The sequence below is a fragment of the Rutilus rutilus genome (assembly GCF_951802725.1).
Source record: "Rutilus rutilus genome assembly, chromosome: 17".
In the NCBI taxonomy this organism is placed as follows: domain Eukaryota; kingdom Metazoa; phylum Chordata; class Actinopteri; order Cypriniformes; family Leuciscidae; genus Rutilus; species Rutilus rutilus.
Window position 1 is genome coordinate 12,826,925 of NC_140230.1, and position 21,483 is coordinate 12,848,407.

Here is a 21,483-nt window from a genome sequence, read left to right on the forward strand (position 1 = left end):
TACGACCTGCATATTTAATTCTGGTTATCGCATATAATATTACCAAATAGAAATACAAATCCAACACGTGGATTTAATGACTTAATAAGACTGTTATGGGAAATCTAAAATCGTAGCCTGTTTAAAAAACAAAAGGTCGGTGAAGATGCACCCAGATTCCCTAATTTATACAACAAAAACGATATCAATAATGTATAAGAATAAAATCCTCACGCTAGTGCTAGTTGATGCAGCCATGAGGAAGGCGTGCCGCGCGCATGACGTCATCAAGCATTTATCGTGCCACATTCCCCAAACGGCGCGAGTGCAAAACCGTTTTCGGTTTATTTCCTCTTCAGTTCTCTGGTGTTGCATTGGACCCTACAGCTGCTTTAGGTTCTAGGCTTCCTCCAACCGTCTGCAGAAAGTTTGTTACCGTGAGTTTATTTTTTCTTCTTTTCCTAAACTTTTCTTCAAGTTTGCCGATGTTTGTCGTCATTTCTTTGAGCTCTGTGTTTTTGTTGTTCAACTCATCACTCTGTTCGTCGCCTATGATGAACAACATAGCAGTAAAAGCAGCTCAAGAGTTTCTTAATAACCGATAACGTCGTGTGTATTTTGTAACACAATTCGTGCGCTGATACAACGTGTGCTTTTAGCCAGTTAGCTTGAGAGTAGGAAGTCTCCTCAAAACTAATTTTGTTTAATTAAGGTTCCTTGACACTTAACAAAAGGGGAAGACTCGTTACACTAAGTTAAATGACTCTTCCAGTTCGTGACAAAATATTTTGTCTGGCTTCTAAAGACATTTTTGTCGTAATGTGTCACCGTTAGACATTAACATAAACAGATGGTCCCTCAGTGTTTTGATGACGCATGTTATCTACAGTAACGTTACACGAGCTCTGGTGTTTTCTTATTTCAATATGCTTGTTGTAGCTGTTGAAACGTTATGAGTTAAGGTTCTCATGATTGCGTGTTGGATTTCTTTATCATTGAGGACTTCCAGATCTCAAGTGGATGTCATGCTGTACACTGCCATCCTCCAGAACGAGTGAGGATTGACAGTGTAGGTTAGAGTCAATGTTTTTGTCTTGGTGTGAGATTGCCAAGGATGCTGACCTAAAGCAGTTTTGATTATGAAAACTCTATCTATATATTATTACTATTTAAGTCGTATCGGACTCTTGGTGACTCTATGGACATCTCTTGCCATACGCGAGAGACTGTCCATGAATTTTCTTAGCAATGATTTGGTTGCCAGGTCTTCCCCCAATCCTCCCCATTACATTACAATTCACCTATACTACATGTTTTTCGATAGTGGTGGAAACCCATGCAGACACAGGGAGAACATGCAAACTCCACACAGAAAGGCCTCCTGGCTCAGCAGGGACTCGAACCGGGGACCTTCTCGCTGTGAGGCACTTAATGTGATCATATTTAAAGGGATAGTTCACCCCAAAATGAAAATTCTGTCAGTAATTACTCACCCTCATGTTGTTCCAACCCCGTAAGACTTTCGGTCATCTTTGTCTTTACTAACTTTTCTTGGCTGGCAGATATCAATTACCTTGCTTGCAGCCTATGAAGGAGTGAGCCAGCTCTCAGATTTCATCAAAAATATCTTAATTTGTGTTCCGAAGATGAACGAAAGTCTTATGGGGTTGGAACAACATGAGGGTGAGTAATTACTGACAGAATTTTCATTTTTGGGTGAACAAACCTTTTTATGCGAAATATTTGTTAGATTCATTGTGATACTGAAGAAATCCTCTTGAAATCGCTATATATCTTGTTTTGGAATGGCTGCTTGTTTTTGAACTTATTTCTTTTAATGCACATGCTTCTTTTCTAGCCATGTTTGAAGAGTCCATCCATCCATGCCCATTACTTTTCCCAAAAAAGATGAAGTCCTTTGGTCTGTGTACTTTCATGACTGCGGTTGAGGAGCCCAGATCTGCCTCCTCCCGCATTCTCCCACTAATGCAGACCAGATGGAAATTAGAGCCACTGATGCAAGCCAAGTGATAACACTCACAACCGTGTGTTCCCATGCCAAATCCAACCCCCCCAAACAAACACGCGCACGTCTGTCCTATCTGTTGGCCAATTTCACTTAAGCATATAATTTGCCAAAGGCGGCTGATCATTCTGTTGTCACTTTGCATGAAGAAGAGGCACTTATAACATGCATAACATGTTGTGGAGGTGTCAACCTCGCAGGCATGGACCTCAGCAGCACTATGGGTAGCCACCCGACACAAGCAGGTTGGCATGCGTGACAGTGCAGATTGTGGTCAAGGACATGTAAATATGTGGTCTTATGAATTGACAGGGCTTGATGCTTATTTTTTTTCCCAAGGTGCACATGCTCTCTTAAGTTTAGATTTAGGAGAGCATGAAAATGATTTACAGTGGGAGCCAAAATGACTTCCACTGTGGCGGGAGATGGTTTAAATCTTTTGTCTTGTTATCCTTTTTTTTTTTTTTTTAATCACTTCACCAGATCCCCCGCCCTGCAGCTAATTTCATTGGTTAAGGTTGTAGTGATGTGTAGGTTTAGGGATCACTGTTTGTGTAGGTTTAGGGATCACTGTTTGTGTAGGTTTAGGGATCACTGTTTGTGTAGGTTTAGGGATCACTGTTTGTGTAGGTTTAGGGATCACTGTTTGTGTAGGTTTAGGGATCACTGTTTGTGTAGGCAATCAGTACTGTGATTGACATGACCAATAAAATCTTAAGAATCGGCTGCAGGGCGGAGTTTCCGCTGAATGGTTTTGGGCGAAAAAGCGCTTCAGAGATTACACTGCCATCTATCGGTCGGGGTTTAAACCGAACATGAAGCCACTACTACGAATCTTAGATCTAAACAAATATATAAACATTGATTTTTTTTTTTTTTTTTGAGAATCGATACAGTATCGCTAAACATAATATTGTGATATTCATGTGAGTATCGATACTTTCTTACACCCCATTTAAAATGTCTATGCTTTTCTAACTGCTTGTTAAAGGGGTCATATAATGGTACATGCACTTTTACAAGTTGATTGTACTGAAATGTGTGTTGGCAGTGCCTGTACACAACCATCATATAATGATAAAAATCCATCCAGTGTTTTTTTTTTTTTTTATCTTCTTATATGTTTTCCCCTGTCTCAAATCAAGCCTCAATCAAGGCGTCGATTTTGTGACGTCACAAAATCGACGCCCCTCCCACGATTGTTGATTGACAGCAGCGTTTCAACACAGACCCGCCCTCGCTCGTGAGCGAGCTGTCAATCATAGCCCGCGCGTCATTGTTGATAGAATGGCGTCTAAGCGATTGTGGTGTTCTGTTCTTGGGTGTAATAACGAACACAGCATAATTTTGATGTTCCTAAATCTGAACCGCTGAAGACGCAGTGGCTGAGTTTGTTTTCGAAGGGAATATTCCCCATGATCAACGTCAATGCTTTCATGTTGGCGCAAATCATTTCACACACCAGACTGTTTTACAAATGAGGGTCAGTAACGTTATAAAGCTGGTTTTGCTAAGAAGCTGCTCCTGAAAAAAGGATCGGTACCAACTATTCGTGTTCCTGCTGCACCTCCAGAAGAAGAAGTGAGTGTAACGTTTTAGTAACCTTTAATATTTATAATAATCTTTGCAAATCGCATGCACGCTTCACGATGAATGCGGCTGTTTACACTCAGGGTACATTACGGCATGTTTTCTATGTACGACGTTCTCAATATAATTCATAATCCCACGTTTATAATGAACAACGCGTTATGGTTATTGTGTTATTAAAACTGTGTACGCAGTACGCACAGAACAGAGGGGCGGGGTGAGCAAAGCTCATTATCATTTAAAGACGCATGCACTTAAACGGCGTGCTGAAAACAGAGCTGTTTTTGACCAGGTAAAATGAGTGTTTTCTTACAATACTAATGAGAATTTTTAATTAAAGTATATTACAAACTTTTAATTTAGACCCTAAAGAATCATATTAGCTTGTACAAAAATGGCATTATATGACCCCTTTAAGTCTAATGTCACGCATCACCGTTGCCTGGGTCCAAACCATAGACTGTAAAAAAAAATATGGACGTAGTGTTTGTGACGTCGGGTTTGTAAAGATCATTTTTGAAGCCCAAAAGTTGGCGGAGCCGGCCTTGGCCATCTTGGCAGCGCGCCACTTCCGGATAACCGAAACTGGCAAAGGGTGAGGTGACGTCACGGCTAACAGACAGCAGACAAACGGCTAGTAGGGACAGCAGCAGCAATCCACCTGTCACTCAAGTGGCCACGCCCTTAATTATGCAGAACTTTAAGGCTTAATAATATAATTTTTTTGTCAATATTGCACACCCCTAATGTACAGTATTTCTTCAGGTCTTAAAAAGCCTTAAAGTTGACTTTAAAAAGTGTGCAGCAACCCTGTAAGACATTATGCTGCACAATTCCTGGTTTTCCATTCCCAAATTTAAATCATCATAAAATTACAATTAAGATGCGTTTTAAAACATTTAACTTTAAGACCTTAAATTTCATAAAGCAAAAAAAATTTTTTTAAGGGCCTGTGGGGACTTTTGCACATATGCTGCTAAACACATTTTACAGTTCACAGACATCTATTTTAATCTCAAATTCGAGGGAAGCGATTGCATTGTCGAGCGCTGCCTATTTTAATATCAAATCAGCCCTAATATATTGTATTTCATAGCTTGTGTGTTTGACGTGTTTATTAAACCAGGTTCAGTAAACATCAAAGGGCTGATGAAGAATTGATGGCAGATGTACAGTCAGAGCTGTAGGTTCTGCTGTTTTATTTTTTTGTAGCTGTTGAACAACATCAGAACAATGAGGGGATGAGTCAAGGTTTCTGTTGCTTAGAAACAAGAGCACCCACCCAGAAGACAATAACCTCTTCTTTTTCAACCCATTCTTCCAATAATAGTTTTTTTTTGCCCTCATTTTTGTAATTCAACCCCTGATTGAGATATCTGGTTTAATACAAAGACTTCTCTAATGGGAATCTTTCTGTTGTCTTTCAGGTGAAGAGTTCCCTGGTCGGCAGCTAAAGAAAGCAGCCTGGTCAGTTGGTCAAGCCTGTGGATTTCTTCTGGCACTTGGTGAGGATCTGTGTTTCTTTAAGAATAACTTTCACGACTAATCTATCTGTAAATCTGTTACAGAACATTTGGTGGGTTTTGTTTTAACCAGAAAAGGAAGGAAGTGACCTTGAGGTTTATATTGTTGAATTACTTAATCAGTTGCATTTGTTTTTAGGTAGTAATGACTAATGATTCTTTCAAGAACATAACTTAGAACTTTCTTCGAGCTGCTGTTGCCTAGTTACAGAACGGAAATAAAAGCCCACCTGTGTCACTCAAATCAGTACATTTCTAGCATGGTGACTGTCTATTGAGAGCTCTGAAATGACAGTTTTACGTCATGATGTGTAGCAGTATTCTTTTAATATAATGAGAGTTTTTCTTGTCAGCACCAAGAACTCAGTACCATCCAAACAAATTTAGGCTGACAGACATTCGTTGTCATGGTGAGGGATATAACTGACCATTCCTGACTGAGTCTTATTGTGTGTTCTCAAAACTGGTGAAGATCAGCTGACTTTCACTGGAATTTCCTTCTGAAAACCACTGTAGTGTCGCTGCCCAAATCATGGTGCTATGCCTGAATGATTACACCTACTGGCTCTCATATCCGTGATCATGAATTGCCTGCAGAGCTTGAAGTCTCACGTCTGCTGTATTTTCACTGGCTGCAAGGCTGTACTCTGGTTTACATTCTTCTTTTTCCCAAAACCCTGCATTAGCGTCTAAGAATATGTTGTTTGGAGGACGTTTTCCATACTATTAACATAAAAGCCATCCTGTTGGTTAAAGCTACATGATTGTGGATGAATTGACCCTTCGCAAGGAGTTTGATTGACAGACGATCTGACCAATCATTATCCGCTGAAACCGCCAATTTTATCCGACAAAGCAGTCACGAGAGTTTATAGATTAACGTTGGAGGATTAACTTGAAAAACGGAGTGTACTGATGTCTTTCCGCGGTTATAACAACATTCCTTCTTATGTTCATTCATGTTTATTTAATGCTATAAGTTAATTAGATTGAAGAGATGATCAGTTCACGAGCAGCTTTAACTGAGGCTCTACAGCGATCTGGCAGACACATTAAAGAGCCACAAAACGGTATTTATTGTTTAAATTTCTTAAAAAAAAAAGACTAAAGTTGAGACATTCATATCAAAAGTAACCTAGTCTATCCTGTCTGTCAGCACGTTGTCAGTGATTTTTCACTGCGTGAGAGCGGCGTGACTTAAAGAGCAACAGTAACTAAAGGGGGCGGCTCTTTGCGAACGGTCAATTGAGAATCTCAATTTTTTTTTGTTTCAAATGGAGAGATCACAATTCTCCCACGAACAGACAACTAAATTAAATAACGCAATTTACTAGAGGTTCTGACAAAATATTAATTGCTGCAGTCTATTTAAAAGGGTTTAATTAGAATGAATGATTAAAAAAAAAAAATTGGTTTGAATGAATGTTTCTATGACTCACTCATAAAGACTTCACGTGGTTCATTAGGCTACTTTATGAATCACCATTTTTTTTAATGAACCTCTTGAATGAATGATTCAATGACAAATAGGCTAAAAAATTGTTAGTCACTTGTTGCCACCTACTGGTGTAACAATGTATTCAATACAATCATTGCTTGAAGCTCCAAGTTGCTTTCGAAAGGGAGTGTGCTCTATTTTGATTGGTACCATAGGCATCAGTGTTTTATCCGAACTGTAAACTTTTATCCCAGTACTTCTGTGATAACTTGAATTATTGTAAGACAGAAATAACAAGTGTGATTGAAAAGACTGTTTGTGAAGCTGTGTCATACCTATACACATAGGTGGAGGGTGAACCAACTCCAGGGTAAGTCTAAGGAGATGCACATTTAAAAACACATTTAAATAGAAAGTCACAAAATAGTTTCAAGTTACATGTCGCCTAGCAACAACCTACACACCCCCGGATAAATGCTCCCGATAAATGATTTGTTAATGAAGCGGCTATGTTCACAAACCACTATAATTTGAACAGAAAAGCAAGCATATTGTATGCGTGATTTGGCAGGGCAGCCAATTTGAATAATAAATAACCATTGCCTTAACTAATGCAACAAAACACGTTTTATGCAAATTCTAAATGGATTATATATTGCCTAGAAAGTCCGCAAAGAGCGCTCTCTTTAAAATACCTAACAAGCTGTCACTCATCTCAGTTCATCACGATCTCACAAAGTTCCACTATAATCAATGAAGCTCACTGAGTCTCTTAGGTAAAACTGTGTGAACTTTCTTCTTTTCCCTAAAAGTGTTATGTAAAGAGGCTCTCAAAAACAGTTTGGCAGGGTAAAAAGATGTAAATAGCAACATGACAAGTGTAAAATTATACCAGGGTTAACCATATCTGTGGTAACTTAATCAGTTATCTTTGAAAAAAAATAAAGCTGCAAAATTGCATTACACTACTGTGTATTCAGTAGGTAAAGTAACTTCATGGGTAAATTCATTCTCAAATGAGATGTTATGGAAATGTTGCTGAATTGGAGAAACATGGTGGAAGGCATAGTGAGCAAAGTATGAAAATCCACACAAAATCCATGTGTGTAAAACTCCCATCGTTATAATAAGATACTGTATATTGTAACATTTATGTTTGTTTTTGCAATGTTGAATATCATCAACAAATGCAGTGGGAAATAATATATCTCCACAAAATAGGCTAGTGTTTCGTAATTCTAAAATCATTCTTGACTTGATAAATGTCTTTTTTGTGTTGCTGACATGTTGCTTGTGGTAAAACCGCAGTGAAAATTGTTGTCTATTAGAGGTATTTAGTTTAAGTAAAATTTTGTAATCTAAGATGAGAAACAGCTTGCAGCGTTCTATAAATAATCTTAAACCCAATCTTTTTTCACTTTATTTCAGAGCAGAGGCATTCAAAACCTGGCTTAACTCCACAGCTGATCTCATTTAACCCAGTGGTCGTGTTATCGCGTTGCTGATTTAGCCCACACAACACTCTCTGCCTAGTGGGTTGGTTCAAAAGGTGGTTTCAGTGAGGCAGTGAAACATTGTTTTTCTGTCCACGTTTTAAAAGACTTGGCTCAGTGGAAAAGCCTTGGGTTATTTCAAACTGGAAAAGCAACACCTTTTATTGCAGCGGGTACTTTATTGTCATGAGTTCTTCATTGTCTGCTGTTGGCTGAATCCCAGAATTGCACTGATGCCCAGACTAGTGCTAGATGCACTCTCTTCTTTGCTTTATATGGTTGGAAGAACTTGTATGAAGTACTCTATAATTAATATGTAATAATTAATACATTTCTAGTTAATATTTAATATGACATTCAAAAATAATTTAATACTTGTTGTTTTAGTTGTTTATTATAAGTCTTGACATTCGCATAACAAAAAATGTCATTAATATTGAGACTTTTATATAAATATGGGCTAAATGCAACCATGCAAAGTACCATCATAAAGAATGAATCAAACAGAAATAAAGAGTCTATTTTTGTTCACCTCAGATTTATAGAAACATTGACGACGAACACCTGTTCTTTTGTATGTGGGTCAGGTTTAATAGGCATGGCAATAACCTGTGGTAACCTGATGTTTTGTTTGTGGAAAAATTTGCAGATTAATTTTTGCATGTTGTTTTACTTCGTCTATGTCTGTGACCACAAATGTTTACTGGGCTTAAATGAGACTCTGGATTGATGTGTCATGAACTCAGGCCTCGGTGATGGTAACCTGCATTTGTGTGACTGATTCTTACTCGATGTTGAGCTGTCAAACCAAAGGTTATCATTTTGCTAACAGCTGCTGACTTAAAAACCTCATACCTTTTAATACTTCTAAATCATCGGTGGCTCCTAGAAAGAGAATGGTGAAGTCAGGAAAATGTGTGCTTTACAGCTGCGGTGCGTTTTAAGTGTGAGAGAACCGTTCTGCTCAGCTGTGTTTTGCGTCATGGCTCTTTTTCAATTTGTTTTTTTGTGGACAGAAATATTACTAATCGCTGGAATCTGGCTGTGTCGTGCCTGGTTAGGAGATGGTTATTGGTCCTTGATAGGCATACAGTTTCCATCGGTCCAGTCATCTCCGTTATTACACAATAATCAGGGTATATGTTTGAGAAAATCTGTGGTCATCAATGTAGACGTTCTGTTTTGACAGAAGGATGTTGACGTGAATTAAAGCTCGCAGCCACATCCCCATTCTCACATTCAAATGTCATCTTGCACCAACTGTGTATAAGAAAGCACTCTTCTGCTCATCTAAAACAGAAAACAATGAATCAAGAGTGAAACTGCAGAATAGCTCTGTGGGAGGCATACAGACAGCCATTCGTCGATAATGTTTTATCAAAGGCTGAGCTGATGCCGTCATTGCTTGAATAATGATGTCTGTAAATGTCATTATTCTCCAGGTGGTCTGCTGAAAGGAAGTCAATAACAGATCACTCAGCCTAAGCACAAACTGTCAGCAGACGCATGCCACCAGAGCACTGCCTACACACTGAAACCATTCACTGCAGCACATGGTGTTGACTATTGGCAAAACCTGGGTTTGATGTCTTTGGACAATGTGTGGTGGAACGCTTTCAGCACTGACACTTTTTCATTCAACATTGAGAATGTTTGACCTCTGTGATTAAATACAAGGCCATAAAAAGTTGTACATATCTTAAATGGTATAAGAAATCATTAAAAGAGGTCTTAAATTTGCGGAAAGAAAAATAGGAATTGAGATATGGTTTAATGTGAGTCAGTGTTTCCCATACATTGATTTATTTGTGGCGGCCCACCGCAATATCAACATTGACCGACACACATAGATTTCCGTGCTTCCCATTCTTTAGCTAGACTGTGGCGGCCCGAAAATATATTTAAATTTCTCATAATAACATAAAAAGGTCTTTAATGTCATGTTTTGCGGCATTGCTGTCAAACAAAACTAAATTCGAAAGCTCCATAAGGCTTTGTGTGTTTATCAAATCCATCTGTGCATGTGCTGAGTTTAGTGTGCATTTGGGAACGTAGCGGGCACCAGTTACGCATATTTTCACATATGCATAGTTGACTATTTCCGCATTTCGCTAGATTTGTAGCTTTGTAAGTTTTCCACCAAATTAAAAGCTTGACTGCCGTTTTCGTCAAAATAAGAGCTCAAGTGTTTATCTCTTTCAAGTATAGTAATTAGGACAAAACTAATTATGATTTTTTTTTTTATAAACGAAAAAAAAAAACGTATTTATTTTTCAGTGCCTTTTTTTTTTTTTTTTTTTTTTTTTTACAATATATGGCTATTACTGTCATAGGATGAATATTAAATATTATGTAGTGTATTGTAGACAGACACTATCTCAACTAAAGAGGTTTCAGTCCCCTTTAGAGTACAGGTACAAGTCAATGCACAGACTTTCTTCTTTGTTCAATTTGATCACTGAATATGGGTTGGAGCTAGTCTGGCTATCACCAGACCAAGCTCAGTCTTTTAAGATAGTCTGGTGGGTCTGCTCTGTATTTTCTACTGCACAAGAGGCGTGATCAACGGGCATAGTTCAAATGACTGGATAGTCCTTCAACCAATCAGACCAACGACCTGGACGTACTTTGCAGCGAAAACTCCAGGCAGGAAATGTGTCAATTGTCGAGAGGTTAAAAGGAATTGGATTGGATTAAACATGCCAATAGTGCGCCAGGTGGATAAGCCAGTTTGTGATTGGTCCCTGCAGATTTGTAACGGAAGCAGGATAGAAGAATGTACAGGTTTCCAGCCTGAGCTGCCGGAAGATTGGGCTGGGTTTACCCAGTCTGGGTTGGGGAGCTTTTCATTTTAATCTCTCAAAGTGCACTAGACCAAACCCGTCACATTTCTAAAAAAGCGCAGGAGCGTAGGGCCATAAAATATTCGTGCAATCATTTCATTTGGTCCCAATAAAATGATACCATGTGTTCCATGTCAGTCAACGTGTTGTTGCACACCTCTGCGCAGCCTGTTCACGCACACATCGTACTGTCATCAGCGCATTTCATGGACGCTGTGCAGACAGAGCGAGAATGGCAGGCAAACAACCTAACTTTCCTTCTGAACCGACAACAAGTGGCAAGGATCTACATTTCAGGTTTGACAGTACAGGTCTATGTACCGCTGACTTTGCCCTATATTTCAGGAAGATTCGACTGTGTTGCCACTTGCCGGGGAGGGGAGGGATGTAAAAAAAAAATCATTGAATTGTGAAGTTGTTTATATTGTAGTTTTTACAGTCATTTTATGGTTTGGATGTTACTATATCTCTACCTCACTCCATGGCATTCTTTTTTTTTTTGTGCAGGACTTAAGGGGATAGTTCTCCCAAAAAATTTAATTCTGTCATTTGCTCACCCTCGTGTCATTCCAAACCCGTAAGACTGTTGTTCATCTTTGGAGCACAATCATTAAAGTAATCCATGTAACTCCAGTGGTTTGATCTCAATTTTATGAAGCAATGCGAGTGCTTGCTTTGCACAAAAACTTAATTTACCACTTTATTTAAAAAATATTTATCTCATACGCGCATGTTCACATGAGCACCATGAAATGTGACGGGTTAACATGCATGTGTATATGGTACGCGAGAGCAGACATTGTTGCGTGAACTCGCGTTGGAGATTAATAGTAGAATCAGAGAGCTTTGCTTTCCGTCCCTCCATTGATAGCTACGCAACTACCACAAGTAGTTGTGGCTACGCAAGCGCCGCAAGTGCTTTGTTTGCATACATTTTTTTTTTATTATATTATATATAATATAATATAATAAAAAAAAGTATGCAAACAAAGCACTTGCGGCGCTTCATAAAATTCAAACCACAGGAGTCACATGGATTACTTTAATGATGTCTTCTCTACCATTCTGGGGCTTGAAAGTGGTAGTTGCGTAGCTATCAAAGCAAAGCTCTCTGATTTAATCAAAAAGACCTTCTCTTACGGGTTTGGAAAGACATGAGGGTGAGTAATTAATGACAGAAATATCTTGGGTGAACTAACCCTTTAAAAAGGTCTTAACCCTTAAATTAGATTTATTTATTTTTTAAACCAGCAGATACCCTGTAAATAAACTATGGAAAATGTAATGATGGCATTAGTCAAACACTTCAGTGTCAACAATGTTTACCTGTTTATGAAAAGGCAATGGGTAACTAACTGCATCACTGGAAAGGTGGAAAGGGGTTATATTATGAGGAATCTTTTGAGATAAGAGCTTATTGTACCCTCATGAAGACGTGCTGCTTTTCTTCCATGCCAGTAGACGCACAAGATAATGCTTCTTTGTGATTGTCATGTATTGTTTCTTCCACCACAAACAGAAGTGAAACATGCATCTGAAAACAGACTTAAAGTTTAAACTTCTCCTATTAGTATTGGTTGTTATTGAATGGCTTATGGCCTAATTTAAAGGGTTAGTTCACCTAAAAAAAAAAAAATTCTGTAATTTAATTAATAACCCCTCATGTCGTTCCAAATCCACGAGATTTTTCGTTCACCTTCAAAACACAATATTTTTGAATGTTTAACATTCTTTCATAATTTTTGCCCATCCATTGAAAAAATTAGTGTGAGTAAATGACATCATTTTAATTTTTGGGTGAACTAACCCTTCTGAATCACTTCTGATCGACCAATGATGGATTGGAAGTAGATGTAAAGTGCCAGTTAGTGTATTAAAATGTGAGGACCCTATTGGAATGCATACGTTTTATTATTTTCAAGCAAATGTGCAGTGCACATCCTGAAAAGTGAAACCAGCACATTTTGATCACCCCCTGGTGGCTGGCTCCAGTATACGTCAGCTTTACAGTCTGTGTTCAAGTAGTTTTCACATTAATCACAACAGCATAATTGTGATTTGATGGTGCAGTCCTAGTAAAGACTTCGTCTGAGTTTGTGTAGACATGGTATTTTGCGTTAGAACCCTTTTTCAGTTTTTTTATTTTTTGTATTCATTATGCTGCATTGCACAGTTTTTTTAAACTGGGCTGTTTTGAAGCAGTCGGTGGTAAGAAATGTTAATGGTTTTGGCACCTTTCCCTGAAAATGTTTTAAATGTTTTACATTTTTTGGATCGTTTTAACAGAAAGATTTGAGTTACCTAATATGTTCATGAAAAGTTTAAGAGTGTAAGTTCAAATTGATTTCAGCTGTGGTGTTTAAAGTTGGCCTTTTCACTGTCACTCTGGGATGGGTGGAACCAGCTAGCGAGAGACACTGTTTTGAGAGGGGTAACTAAGTGATGCTGACAGCCCTGACTTCACACACCACATAAGACAGATTCTGGCCTTACCCTCCTAAGCTGGCGAAACATTCCTGATGCATAACAGAAGCAAATGTTTGGCAAAGGTCTTTACACTCAGAGGGGAGTGTGCTACTTTGCTGCAATTTTTTTTAATTTTTAATTTTTTTTTTATACTTGTTAAACCTATATTTGCTGCACTGATTTGACTTTTTAAAATTGTGAAGTAAATTTTAGATTATTTTATTGGGTGGCAGCAGACCACTGTTTCCTGAATGCATAAAACAAAACGTCATCTTACTGTGTGAAATCAACCTGTTAAACCAGTTTGGTATACTATCAAATATCTATAAAATAGGGCTTGTTTTAAGAATTGTTTAGGAAAGTTCCATTTAAACCTGCAGAGCTGTTCAATAAAACCTGACAAAGAAACACTGACCTGCAAAAGAGACCAGCAATGACGGCGTAAAACCACCAACCTTGTCTATTATGTTAAAACCACCACAGCTTCTCTTTCCTCCCACACACTGGATGCTTTTCCTCCATTAATGCCAAATATATTGGCTCATATATTTGCACCCCCATTACACTCATGCTTCATCATTAATTCATCACGAGTTTAGTTAGTCCATTCAACCATATATTTTTGTTGTTGTTTTCCCCAAGGTTGAAAAATGTCACTCTCTAGCAACTCTTTGGAAAAGGGTTAGGGTTGTTCTGTCAATGTCAGAAAAATATAACTGCATAACAGCTGTTGTATTTTTTTATAGATATAGATATAGAGAAATATAGACTAGGGCTGAACGATTAATCGCAACAAAACCGCACGCGATTTGCGATTATTTTATGCGCAGCTTGTCAGTGGAGTGCGGCTGACTGGTAGTAAATACTGCCCCATTAGAACGCCAGAGGGCGCTCTCATGCGAACACGATAAATATGACCCGCCACAGAAGTACAATAATGCGCATCATTCCAGGAAATCCCTATCGCTGTAGCTGAATAAACCAGGGGGGGCAGGGTTTCATAAAATATTGAAGCTTCCCCGGGCGCCGCCATTGATTAGCGGACCATCACCTGCTGTTAGCATTCCATTGACTCCCATTCATTTTGGCGTCACTTTGACAGCGATTAACTTTACATCTGAGGCGTTTAAAGACTCCATTTGTCCATTATTTATTTCTAAAGAAACACGAAAATGTATAAAAGGCTCCATTACCTTGTATCTTATGTTATGGCCCCGTAGAAGCAGTTTTTGTAAAAATAGGCTAACGACTCTCTGTCGCACAGTAGAGAAATTACCGTATGGACAGGAGAAGCTCGCGGGCAATCGGGGGGACGTGGAGGCAAAATGACAAAGTAATTAATCAGAATACTTAGCAAAAGTCTCTCCTGCTCCAAGCTCATGGACACCTCCTACTCACGCTCTCCGTCTCTGCAAGTTTCAGAAGGGAATGATTCAGATTTCTCTTGGCACAGCTACTAGAAGACAGACAGGTTGCTCACGTCACATCTACGTCGTCAAGCTCAGTTTGAGTCTGCGCAGTACGCTCGGCCATCAGGAAGTGAGTGCTTCTAATTGACTTCACTTTTCTCCGTTGAAACCTATGGGGTCGCTGTGTCCATTTATATACTGTCTATGGAATAAACAGAAGATTAAAACGCTTTGATTAAACATGACTTATAAATACACGACTGCCTTATTCTGTGTAAGAAGGCACATCTCACAGAAGGAGCTCAACTGTCGTTATGAAGTGAGTTTGGAGTAAATGCATGTTATTAAATGTCTGTTGTTGGACGAGGTTCATAAATGCTTCTCATGTTTGGAAAGATGTTTGACACGTTGTTTTTTCAAATGCACGTTATAAGTGACTCAAACTCACAGTGCTTTCATAAGGAGCAGCGTTTACAGAGCCGTACATCAATGACAAACTGCGCATTAAAAATCATCGCCTTTGCGATTTTAGAATCGCGATAAGCCATCTCGATTTAAGTGCGATTACATGGAAAGTGCGATTAATCGTTCAGCCCTAATATAGACCATTTTAGTGTGAGTAAATTACATAATAAAAATTTTTGGGTGAGCTAACCCTTCTCTTCTGATCGACCAATCAGTCACATGCTCAGATACCGTGACGGTTCTGTTGCAGCTTCCCGGCCTGTGTCTATTCTGAAACCGTATAGTTTGCCGATAGTGCTGCACTGATCATAATCCGCGGGTCAAATAATAAAAACATACGATTCCAAGTAATCGAGGGTGGATGACAGATAAATCATTATAATGTGTTGAGTTTAATTAAGACACGGAACTCTCATCACGGTAAAACGCCATGAACGTGTGGTGCGTCACTCTTTTACTTCAGTTTTCAACAACGTAATTCTCTTCAGGGAAAACCAATAAAGGAAAACACATCAGGGCTCGACATTAACGCTTGTCCGGGACACGTGTGTTTTTTTGTTTTTTTTTTGAAGGGACAAGTGAAAGAGAATTGTACTTGCCCAACTGGACAAATGCCCTGATAAAAAAAAAACGTTAATTAATTAAAAAAAATTCAAAATAACTAGGGAATCACCGAAAATGCTAGGATTATTCTGATTTTATTTCATTTAATGTAAGTGGCGATTGATAGCCTATAGTTGATAATAATATATACCTAATGTAGGCTACTGACGGTAACAGTTGCGATTTTGAGGCTCGCACAGTTATTTATAACATTATACAGTTAAGAAACATCACACGACCAAAGAGCTGTTTTCCTGAATACCATCACGATTGAAACCGAGACACTGATTTCATAAGTTCAAAAAACAAATAGTTAAAATTAAGTCCTTTACATTTTAGACGCAATGACTGTTTTTGTTCTTTTTCAGCAGCGAAAATAATCCAAACAAAGATCACAGCAGAACCAGAGCGCATCTCACGGGAACACTCAGCCGTGTTTCATTCCTGAATGATACAGCGTTTTGAACGAATCGGTTGAGTCAAAGATTCAATTACCCGGTCATAAACTGCCTCATTTTGAATAAATCAGCCATTTGAACAATGAATGACTCGCTCATTAAGACGGTCGCCTGCCGCCTCCTACTGGCAGTTTAGTTTCAAAGTATCATTCTTTTCAACATTCCTTATTTGTATATTCAAAAAATATTTATAACACTCTCATAATCTCATTTAAGGCGAGACACGGCAGGCAAAAACATCGCTTTTTCATGCAGTGGTCAGTTTTGAGATTTTGGGCTAGTATACTCCTTCAATATGTGTTCTTTCAAGCTGCTATAAAGAAAACGTTGAAAATATACATTAAGATGTTTATTTTATTACATTTTGTTTACTTGCGGCAGCAAACTTCTCCCGAATTTACCAAGAAGTTAGCATTCCAGCGCGACATGCCGAGATCCGTCTGTTTACTGAAGTCTGTCGTGACCGTGATCGTTGTAAAGCTCTGAGTCTCCTGCACAACGCTATGTAACCCAAATATGGGCATTTCCTTTCTATCAGTAACCAATCGTGAATGTCCAAAGGGGGGGATTTAAAGCTAACGACGAAATCTCATTTAGAGCTATTTAAATCTTTCTCAAAATGAGTTTGTCATTCTCCAGTACAAACATCTCAGCCTATGTAGCACCTGTGTACACCAAACTTTCCAGTTATACACTTAGCAGTATTCTGAAGATATTTTCAGAGGGATTTAATAAATCATTCCTTAGTCCATTTTAGTCAAGAAAATATGGCGAAAATTGATTTTTTTTTTTTAAGCCTATGGACAGTATATTTTGATTTCCTAGGAAATGAAAGCATATATCCTGAAATCCCTCTGAATTTTTTTTTCATCTTGTGTGTAAACAAAATGAAAAAATAATTTTGCACCTGGCTTTATCATATGTTCAGTTCTATCTACCGAAAATATATGCAAAATGGTGCATATTTAATGAGATAATGCCTAATTTGCATAATTAAACATGCAACATTTTTTAATATACTTGTGTAAGTAATCAACTGAGGAAGTTTCATGGTGATATCACCTGTAGTGTCTCGCCTTAATACATTTGTAATTTTTCAGTGTAAATTATTTAATTTGAATGGTAACAGCCCTATAGTGTCGTATTATTCTAATTGAATGTATTGATCAAATTTAAGAATTTGAAATGAAAGATGGAGCATACATTTAATAAAATAAGGGGAAAAATGCCCTTTTATAAAGGTAAAAAAAAAAAGATTCTCATAAGAGTGTTTTCATTGACAATTTAAGTTTGAAGGGAGTAAAGCCTCTTTTTAGGCTATAAAGGAAATCTAATTTTGCCAAAAGATGACCTTTTATTTTAAATAAAATCAGCCTACATTTTAAATCAGCCTATTCAGTGTGATATGTTACCATATTATCATGCTTAACACTGAGAATTTGAATAATTGTAATGTGGTGATCAGATGCAGATATCTAAATCAAAGAATATCATAGGTTTGGGCGGCTGGTGGGTGGATTATTTATTTTTTACTGCGGATTCGGGTGACTCAAAGTGCACCAGATTAATGAAGTTTTCTTTAAATTGTACAAATTTTCTTACGGGGGCGGCATGCCCCCAGATACCCCTAGAGGTACCGAGCTCCACCCACAAAAATACAGTGGGAAACACAGTAGGCTATATGACGGTCTACGAAAAATACAAATTTAATTATCTTATTATTATTAAAATACAGAAGAAGGATTTACCACCTCCGCCTCGTTTTGAGCCAGGAAAAACCCTGTATAGAACTTTTTTTATTGCACCAGCGGTCAAAGTCTGCTCAGACATACACACATCCATGTAATCTACTGCTGAGGAGGCTGGATGGCAGAGACTTTCATTTGGTTTTTACTGCCTATAATGATATCTGCACTCCTGGACTTGATAGGAATCTTTATATCAGACGCCTACTGTCTCAGAACTGCAGTACTGCACTTACAGAGACAAATACCATTGAGGATATTCTCTCAATGGTTTGCCACATGTGGGCCATAGTAGTGTTGTCAAAATTATCAATATTTCAATACGTATATAGGTACTGATATATCCGAAGCGTTTCAAGTAATCCTTTTCTGCAGTATCGATGCGTTGATACTAGCTGCACGTTCTCGCTCTCTCTTTTCTCAAACTGGAAATTGACAGTTTGACACACACCCGCCTCCTCTCATTCACTCTGGGTGAATAGTGTTGGTGTTACAGGTCCTGAATTTCAGAGCGAGGTTGCAGGTATTGCGCATAATTTTACTCATTCATGCAGGTTTCACGCTCACACCAAAACTATGCGCACCACCGATCTACACAAGTGCCGTGCATGTAAAGCCGGCCTCTCAAACCGCTCGTGAGTACCAAATTTAGTACTTTTCGTGGCTTATTGCACTGCAAATACACACAAAATTATGTCAAAATGCCCGTCTTGCCAAGTATTCAGGAAAACTGTCATTTTTAGAATATAAATAGAGATAGAAAACAAATGTTGGGTAACAGTAAATAGGATCTGTGCATAAACTCTTAAAGTGACAGCAGCCTAATACACCTGCTGCTGTCTCTCATCAGAGAACAAAAGACACAGGAAAAATCACACTTTGCTCTTTGACTGAATAACTTTTGTAACTTACCTTGTACTTGTAAGCATTAATCTGCATTTCATTTTTGCAATGAAGACTATCCAGTACATTTGATTACTGCATTTAATTTCTGTAGTATTTCTTACCTGAATACTACTGTTAGACCCACCTGAAAAATGTTTATTTCATTTGCCTCTTTATTCTATTGTATTTATTTGTGCTATCTTTTGCAATTAGTTTATTTGTTCTTATTTTATTACTGACTGTTTACTTGTTTTTTTATGTAAATTTTGTTCAAAGTTTCAAAAAGCATCCCTGTACTGTAAAGCTATTGCAACAAAATATAAAATTATCAAAAACTTTGTTTTATATAAAGTCTGTTTTCCCTATGTATAGAATATGGATATTTTTCAAGGTATTGTATAGAAGTTAGAAATTCCAGTATCGTGACAACACTAGAGCCTAGGCACCCAAGATGTTCAAATTCAGAAATCATTAGCAGTGTTTAACATGCCTGTCCATATGCGTTAATCTAAATTGAATCGTAAAAGGCATCACCCACGCGGCTCTGTTGACAGAATAGAACCACTGCAGAGGGATGAATCACTCATTCTTTCATTGTTTCGTGACCATCTGCACTCTGGGTGAGGTGTGGTGGTGGTGGGGGGGGGGGGGTTGGTTAGGCGCCACATGATGAACAGCAACACTGTTACAAATACATCCATTGCATCTCTGCTTCCCTCCCTGCCTGCCTATATGAAATAGGAGGTTCTTCTGTGTGAGTGGGCAAAGTCGTGACAGTCGTCTCTGCCGTGAGGAAGATAACTGAAACACTCGTAGGAGTGCAGCTGCCCACGCACTTTCATATAAACCTATGTGCGTCCACGACTGTACAACCTGCACACCTCAACAGTCTAACACATCTCCATAGCAGGTGTCCAAGCAGATAGGCACACAGTGGGTCATTCTAAAACGCTGGATGCCCATTGTGGGAATGATTGCGCTTCTGTGCATGATGCCAAATATCAATCAATGGATTATGTATTTGAGACTATAATAATGGAAATGGATGCAGCTCAAATATTTTGCATATAATTAATTTAGACTGTTTAGATTTTATGTAACTATTTAATGTAATAAAGTGTGGTATTTTGGTTGGTCCTTCACCTTCTGTTTCACTCATTGTTTGAATGGAAGAATGGTGGCTAAACTACCAGCAGTGCAAGCCAGACACTTGCAGTTTCTTAAATATTCCTTGTGTCTCTTTGTGGTCTTATTCTTAGTTAAAGATAAATGGTCTAAGTCTAATACCTCACTCTAAAACTCAACTATCAAGTTATCAAAATGACTCATTTTAAACAATGAATCATGATTTACTAATTGTAGAGTCAACGAAAGTTATCGTGAGCATTGTAATGTTTGAAGCAGATGTCATAACAAATTTCTGTAGACCGGGAAGATTTTAAAACGAGCTGTTTATTCATAAAGGTCCCGATATACTTCAAGCGAAATCGAAGAACGAACTGATGTGACCTCATTTCGAACAAAATCAGGCTGAAACGAAGTTCGTTTGGAGTTTGCTTTGGGAGTTCGAAACAGCTTGTCATATGGCCTCTGGGCAGTCCTTGTGCAATGAAAGCTGCTGTGGAGTCCAGACCTTCTGCCGTCAGTCTGAAGGTCTGGCTACGTGAGACTATCTGTTTGGTAACTTAAGAGGGACTTAAATAATGTCCTGTTTTCATTTGTGTTCATCACACTGGAGGCCAAAGTTTTATGGACATGCTTGCTATTAATAGAAATTGTTATGAGTCACAAAATTATTATTCTGTATTTTAATCTTGGTCATAACATGACCATGTAGTCTGAAGAAACAGAAGAGATTCAAAAGCGGTTCGCAAACTTCAACATATTAGCCTTAAAACTTGTTTTTCCATTGCAGTGATGTATTTTCAAGGTTAGTTCAGTGAGTGTAAAGAGCATTTGTGTGGAAATTCCATATAGTGCGTAAAATACAAGGAAAAACTTGGGTAACTGCTCCAGTGGAAAACTAGATTATGGATGGTAAATTGACAATGAGAATGGTGTGGTGTGAGGACCAGTAAAGTCAAACGCTTTGTGTGGGTGTCACCTGAGGAACCTTCTGCTCTCTTCTCTTTTTTGAGTGGCACATGTCAAAGTTGAGAATGTGGCCTTTTCTGGATAAATTGAGAATCACGAATTATTTTTTTTATTTTTTTTCCAAGAACATGATTCTCCCTTGATTCTGAACAAACAACTAAACAAAATAACGTAATTTATTAGCGGTTCTGACCACATGTAAATTGCTACAGTCTATTTAAAATGTTTAATTAATCTGAATTATTTTAATAACTTGGTTTTGAATTAATGATTCAATGACTCATACTTTCATTACTAAATGAATTAGGGCTGTGTATTGGCAAGAATCTGGCGATACGATACGTATCACGATACATGGGTCACGATTCAATATATTGCAATATATTTCGATACTGTGCATAAGGCGATATATTGGGATTTTTTTAAAGTAGGACTATAATTTTAGAAAAAATAATATTTAAAAAAA

At 38.1% G+C, this 21,483-nt stretch overlaps 1 protein-coding gene across 1 annotated transcript in view; it reads left to right on the forward strand.

Moving 5' to 3' along the window:
• The first annotated feature begins 226 nt into the window (after positions 1 to 226).
• The window catches only part of ncalda (neurocalcin delta a), a 62,563-nt gene continuing 41,306 nt past the window's right edge, over positions 227 to 21,483 (forward strand). Inside the window, exons 1-2 of the mRNA XM_084385546.1 lie at positions 227 to 416; positions 5,023 to 5,100. The gene's annotated coding sequence lies outside the window, so the exon portion shown is untranslated. The remainder of the gene's footprint in view (positions 417 to 5,022; positions 5,101 to 21,483) is intronic.